The sequence below is a fragment of the Mauremys reevesii genome, linkage group 1 (genome assembly GCF_016161935.1).
Source record: "Mauremys reevesii isolate NIE-2019 linkage group 1, ASM1616193v1, whole genome shotgun sequence".
Classification (NCBI taxonomy): domain Eukaryota; kingdom Metazoa; phylum Chordata; order Testudines; family Geoemydidae; genus Mauremys; species Mauremys reevesii.
In genome coordinates, this window is record NC_052623.1 from 64,146,247 (window position 1) to 64,153,617 (window position 7,371).

Genomic DNA, 7,371 nt, shown 5'->3' on the forward strand with positions numbered 1-7,371 from the left:
TTGAACCTGCAGCTTATTCCATCATTGCTACAAACCTGAACCAAGAACTTTGCCATTACTGTAAGTAATTGATTCCATTTAACCAATTCTAGCTCTCATCTATATCTTTTTCCTTTTCTGAATAAATCTTTAGATTTTATATTCTAAAGGATTGGCAACAGCGTGATTTGTGGGTAAGATCTGATGTGTATATTGACCTGGGTCTGGGGCTTAATTCTTTAGGATCAAGAGAACCTTTTTTCTTTTACTAGGGTATTGGTTTTGATAACCATTTGTCCCCATAATGAGTGGCACTGGTGGTGATACTGGGAAACTGGAGTGTCTAAGGGAATTGCTTGTGTGACTTGTAGTTAGCCAGTGGGGTAAAACCAAAATCCTCTCTGTCTGGCTGGTTTGGTTTGCCTTAGAGGTGGAAAAACCCCAGCCTTCGGCTGTAACTTCCCGGTTTTAAGCAATTTGTCTTGCATTGGCACTCTCAGTTGGGTCCCACCAGAACCAGCATCTCTACACCCACTGTACTCCAGCAGAATCTGACCCAGGGCACTATGAAGCTGGTAATTTCCCTATTAAGGGTTCAAGCATCGCTTCTATACATTCCCTGGGTTACTTCTTACCATAAGGTCCATTTGGGGCATCTCCTCAGCTGGCAGTCTCCATGGTCGGCTGGTCATCCCCAGCATAGTCCAGGTGCCCAGTCCCAGTGGCCTAGAGAGTCAAAGGTTCCTTTGCAGGAGCCTACAGCACACATCCTTCCTCCTCTCCAGCCATCCATGACTGAACTGGGCTGCCTCCTTTATCTGCCCCTCCACCAGAAACATGTGCAGCAGGGATAAAGGGGTGTGGTCTCCTGGGCCTGCAATAATTGGTCAGCCCCCGTTGACCCAGTGCGGGGTTGGACTACTTCTAGTGAGTCCAGTGGGAACTGAGGGCAATCAAGTAAGTTACACCTTCATGTGATAGCAAGGATTACTGTGTGCAGGATGGTGGCTGTGGGTTGGCACCACCACTCTATAACTGAATCCCAACAGAGGAGCCCCATTGCTGAAGGCTGCCTAAAAAATACATATCCCTTTTCATCCTGATCACCCCTTCCCAAGCAGCACAGCTCATATTGAGGGCTGTGTTGATCTGTGGGCACTTTGCATTCCTCCTCTAGGTGAGTTTTCCTGTGGCTAGATCAGGGCCGGCCAACAACATTTTGGCACCTGAAGCAGGGAGCTCAAATGACACCCCCTATGTCCCCTCACTTGGGCCAAAACTTTTAAAGGTCTCAATTATGCTTTATTCCTGTTCTGCTCCTCTCATGGTACTGCTCTGCTACCTACCCCAATAAAGGAGAACTAACAACTTAAAATTTATGAACAAGGCATTTTAAGTTAACACTTAACTTTCAAATACCTGAACAGCAAATGTAACGTTTCTTGTCTGCATAGTAAACACTGGATTTTTTATCTGTTTGAATAATCAAAGTGGTGCTTTCCGTGCCTTCTTGGTTGCAAAGATTTGAACTGCTTCCTGCTGAAGGTCCACAGTCTGGGCCAGCTCATGCTCTATTGAGATGGTTGCAAGGCCGACCAGCCTCTCCTGAGTCATTGTGGAGTGTAGATGTGTTTTTATTAACTTCAGCTTGGAGAAGCTGCGTTCTCCACTGGCAACTGTTACAGGAAGTGTTAGAAGTATGCACAGAGCAACAAAAGCATTTGGAAAGAGGGTGGTCATCTCATTTGTACACATATATTCCAGAACAGCCTTTGGAGTTGATCCTGCTGAAATGTATCTTGAAAGGGTTTTCAGTTCATCACCTAAATCACTCGCATCAATATCGCACATGTCGTCATGTGCATTGCTGGTGTAGGTCTTCAGGTATAGCGAGGAGTTGTGGAATATCATACAACATCCCAAATATAGTGCTGTGTTCCTTGAGCTGCATGAAATGTTCTTCAACAGACTGTATTGCATAGTCTAGCACCTGGTTAAAGAATTCAACTTTGAATTGTTCTTTGGGGTCTCTTATGGGATTATCCCGTGCCTCGTAATCAAAATGTGTTCTTCTTCGGTGACTCTTGTATTCTTGAATGGGTGGGAAAATGGCTTCAGTGTGAAGTTCCTCTGCCAACTTCTGTGCACTCTTCAGAATGTTTTGAAATCCCTCATCTGACCGGTAAGACTGTAGGTATGACTTTGCTTTGACCTTGATATATCTGGAGCAATGGAACAGCTGGACAACACCTTGGAGTCTCTTGCTTACAACATTTATTTCAAACAGTATGTCATGCCACTACACTAAGCCACACAGAAATTTGAAGTTATGTATGTTTCTGGTGATTCCATTTCCCTCTGCCACTGTTCTCCCTCTGCCACTGTTCCTGTCATAGCATTATCCTCCATAATGGCTAATATGGGATCATCTATCTTCCCAATTTGGTATTTGATAGGCTTTATCGCCTCCACTCGACTTTCCCATCATGTGGCACTCAGTGGTTTCAGTGTCAGAGAGGATGTTCCCAGATGTTGCTTCAAAATTTGCCATTGAGTTGATGCAGAGAAAAATACATAGATGCTTTGAATTAAATTAAAAAATTCAGCAGCCTCACTGGAAGCTGATGCTGCATCACTGACCACCAAATTCAATGAATGAGAACTGCATGGGACAAAAAAAGCTTGAGGGTTTAACTCGGATCTGTGTGTGCACTCCTCTGTTCTTTCCTCTCATGTTGGCACCACTGTCGTAGCCCTGACCTCTCATGTCAGCTATTGCAATTCCCGAATCTTCCAGCTTTAAGAAGCACATTTGTCATACCAGCTCCTGTAGTATCATCAATGTCAATAAATTCTAGAAAATGCTCTCTGACAGTCACCATTGCAGGGACATTTTTCACTAGGTTCTGTTACAAAATGCACCACTAAAGTAATTTGCTCCGTATGGCTGATGTCAGGTGTGCAGTCCTGAATAACAGAAATATCTTGCTGACCTCAGATCTGCCACAATCTTCTGTTTGACTTTTGTTGCCAGTAACTGCATGATCTCATTTGAATTGTTTTTCCAAGGTAGTTGTGTGTGTACATTTCTTGGGTGGTGACTCTTCTTAGATGCTCCTGGAATACAGCCTCAAACTCAGCCATCAGCTCCACAATTTTAAGGAGGTTTCCATTGTTTGGCACATACAGCTGATCTGAAGTGCTACGAAGTGCTATGTTTTGGGTAGCAAGCAGTCTCACAATGGCAATGAGCCTTTTTTCAGAACATTTTGCCAGTAAAGAGACTCTCATGCCAATCATCTATGGTGGCCTTTAACCTTAGTCTCATCTCAAGCTCTTTCCACCTATGGAATGCTCTCTGATGATTTGCTGCCTTCTCATGGCATGCCAAATTTCTAGTCAGATTTTTTTCCAGTCCTTTGTTCCTGTAGAACCCAATGTGGCTGGAACATTAGACTGGAAGAGTTTGCAACAAAAACAGTATGCAGCATTCTGGGTTTTTGAGTGCATAAGCCATGGCCTCTCCACTTTGTCACTATTGCCAGCACAGAATGCCCGAGGACAGCAACAGTGGTTCGTTGCCTGGTGTGCTTTGCTCCAATAAACGCACGAAGGTGGAGAAGCAGACAAAGTTTATTTGAGATCTCAAAGCGGGATGCCAGGAGACAGACATGTCTCAAATCAAGCACACAGATACAAGCCGTTTTTCTCTCTTTATACATAACTTCAGCTAAGCATTCCTATTACCCCCACACTACTCCCCCCCTTACTCACCCTTACGTTCCCATGTAGCAGGCACACTATGCAGCTAGCAATTACATTAAGCAGGTTAAATCATTCTTGGCAGCAAACAATTCATCTCGTTAGTGACTTTTTCTTCAACTGTTATCTTGTTTTACTTTCCTTGATCTGTTGTTCTGCCCCCCTTAGCCAGGTGCAAACAGGCCTCATCATTATCTCCTGGCAGTACCAGGGTTGAGCTAGCTGTTGCACATTCCATACTCGGTTACTGGCCTGCTAGGTCGATTAGAGTTTAAACATGGAGGCACTCTGAGCAAGCATAAAATAACTTTGGTCCATTCAGACCTAGTACAGATGCCTGATGACACCAACATCACCACTGGGGATTTCATGTCAGTAATGTGTTGGATGGAAACTTCTATTTTCATTGTCTTTGGGCAACATGAAGTTTTTCACTTGCTGTGGCCTATGCAGTACAAGGAAGTCCTTCAGGCTACTGCTCAAGTGGGTCCACAGTCCTGGATCATCTAGACTTAAGGAATTAAACTCAGCAGCAGCTGTTTCTTATGCCTCCACCACACTCTCTTCTCTGATCTACACTTCAGGATGTGCATGGTTACATCTATTTGAGATGGAGATATGGATGCTGCAGTAGCTGCCAGGTTACCTGCACTCTGACTAACTGGAAGATCAGGCATCTCCTCACCACTCTCATCCTCACTGGGGCTGGAAGGCTCACCATGAACATTTGTGTATGTAGCTCAGGAGAGCTCCTTCCTGCTTAGATAGAAAAGCTTCCTTTGCTTGCTTTCTTTTTCTGAATGCTGCCCCAGAGGGGCATTTTCATCCTTCACTCATGACTGCTGTTCTGTGCCAGATACAGTGGCTCTCAACACTCAGTTGAAGGGGACAAATAAGCAGGCTGGTAGCAGGGCCTGGGTGAGGGAAGATATCAGCGTCTTAAGGGCCTAACTGGCTCCTTCTACTTCAGTTGACTGCCTGTTCTCCTCAAGTGGGTTCAGGGAAGCAGCAGGAAACAAGAAGCTCCCTGAGAAGCTGGTGTTAATCAGTCCAGGATCCTGGGGGTGCCAGAAAGGTACATAAGAGGCGGCTTCTCCTCTCTCTCCCTGCAGCTCCTGCTGCTTTCTGTTATTCCCTCTCACCTTTTCTCTTGCCTGCCTATTATGTCGCTTGTGCCCTCTTCCTCCAGCACAGCACTCCACCATCTCTGTGTATCTAGAGCAGAGAGAATACATATGCACCAGCAGCAGACACAATTTTCTACACGCTGGATCCTAGGGCCCCCCCCCCCCCACAGTCTGGCACCTGAGGCAGCTGTCTCAGTTTGCCTCATGGTAAGGCCAGCCCTGGGCTAGATATGCTGGCCATAGGACCTGACTGAATCTCGCCTAGTGTCTGGAAAGTGATATACTGAATGTATTTGTGCTCCCCTGTCAAGCACTGGTTCAGCGTCGTTTTGTCGCTCATTGCTGAAGTGCAGAAGCAGAAGGCAGTAGTAATTGGTCAGTTATAACTAAGATACACAACAAAGAGCAAAATAAAAGTACTATTCTATACAGAAAAGCAAGGGTTTGCATGGACGCTGCAGAAGAAAATATTTGGCAATAAAAAAAATAAAGATATACAGAGATCATTAAAATGATATAAAGGAAAGCGCCATTGGACCCATCTTACCAGGTAGCAGTTCAAGCTTGATTCAACAAGAATTCTGTTTCAGCTGAGATTAAAGCCTTAAAGAAGCGCTTTCTCAGGCATACTGTAGATATTACACTCCAGAATAGTGGAAGAAGCGTTACATAAAGGTTTAGATAGGATAAACCTCTCCCCTTCACATAAAAAAACAAGATCAAGGGCCAGATTCTGATACTCCTACTCATATAGACCAGTGCCTGATTTTGGAAGTGGCATAGGGGGAAAGTCTATAAATGGTGGACAAACTAAATTCTTATGTAGCACTAAGCATAAATTTAAACACTTCACTGGCAGTCAAATGATAGGTGCACTGTTATCTTTGCCGAAGGTATAACCATTGATCAGCAGGGCCGGCTTTAGGCACTGCAGGGCCCAATTCGAAGGAGCTGCCGCCGAAGTCCCGCCGCTGTATTCAGCGGCAGCTCAATCGCTGCTCCGAAGGAAGGTCCCTCCGCCAAAATGCCGCCAAAGGCACTGGCAGCCAATTGAGTTGCCACTGCCAACAGTGCCAGGACTTTGGCAGCAGCTCCTTCGGGACGTTGCGGGACCCTCTTAGGGGCGCAGGGCCCAATTCTGGGGAATCGGCTGATTCGCCCTAAAGCCGGCCCTGTTGATCAGAACTGTCTCACTATCACCTTGTGCTTTCCATCTCTTGTATCTGCCTGTTGCCTCATCGTATACTTAGCCTGTAAGCTCTTGGGGGCAGGGACTGGCTTTTCATTATACATGTGTAGAGTAGCTAGCACAGGGGTGGGCAGACTTTTTGGCCTAAGGGCTGCATCGGGTTTTGTAAGTTGTATGGAGGGCCGGTTAAGGGAGGGAGTCGTGGCCCAACCCCCACCTCCTATCTGCCCCCCCAGGACTCCTGCCCATCCAACCTCCCCATTCCCTGGCGGCCCCTCTGGGACCCCTGCCCCATCCACACACCCTCACTCCCTGTCCCCTGACTGCCCCCGGAACCCCACTGCACCATCCAACCCTTCCTCTCATTCCTGACAGCCCTCCCAGGACCCCTGACCCATCCAACCACCCCTTCTCCCTGTCCCCTGACTGCCCCCCACCGCCCCATCCAACCCCCCCTTTCCTGACTACCCCCCATGCCCCTGCCCCCATTCAACCCCCTGTTTTCCCTCCGACCACCATACAAACCCTTGCCCCTGACCACCATCCCAAACTCCCCTGCCCTCTATCCAACCCCGCCTGCTCCCTGGCCCCTTACCACACTGCCTGGAGCACCAGTGGCTGGCGGCACTACAGCCGTGCTGCCTGGCTGGAATCAGGACACGCTGCTGCCACTGCCACCGCCACCACGCAGCACAGAGCACCCGGTCAGGCCGGGATCTGCAGCTGCGCTGTCCCAGGAGCTCACAGCCCCTCCGCCCAGAGCATTGTGCCGGCAGCAGAGCGAGTTAGCTGAGGCTTCGAGGGTGGGAGGACAGCAGGGGAGGGCCCGGGAGCTTGGGCCCTGGGCAGGACAGTCCTGCGGGCGGGATGTGGCCCGCGGGCCGTAGTTTGCCCATCCCTGACCCAGCACAATGGGACCCCACTCCCTGATGGGGGCTAGCCAATACAAATATTAAATAACAAGGAAAGTGTGAGGGTATTTTTATTCCTCTTTTTCCATGAGTATAATGACTTGTTGGACAAAATTCTTCTCTGTATAAATCCAAAGAAACCCCATTGATATAGATGAAGTTACTCTACATTTATTTCTTTGTAAAATAGCAAAAATGTAACCCAATACATATATTGTGGTAAGCATCTTTAAGTATTCGGTGCATGCTTTTGTACTTCATGCATTTTCTAGGGGGATGGTGGAGCAGCTTAGTTTGCATATTTAAGTAACACATTCTATTCTTTAAATAAAAGCAGCAAAGAGTCTTGTAGCACCTTATAGACTAACAGACGTTAGTGGGTGAATACCCACTTCGTCGGATG

The 7,371-nt window shown here is 47.1% G+C and overlaps 1 long non-coding RNA gene across 1 annotated transcript in view; it reads right to left on the bottom strand.

Moving 5' to 3' along the window:
- The window catches only part of LOC120402319, a 30,539-nt gene extending 29,786 nt beyond the window's left edge, over positions 1–753 (bottom strand). Inside the window, exon 1 of the long non-coding RNA XR_005597139.1 lies at positions 615–753. This is a non-coding gene — a long non-coding RNA (uncharacterized LOC120402319). The remainder of the gene's footprint in view (positions 1–614) is intronic.
- Positions 754–7,371: the final 6,618 nt, after the last annotated feature.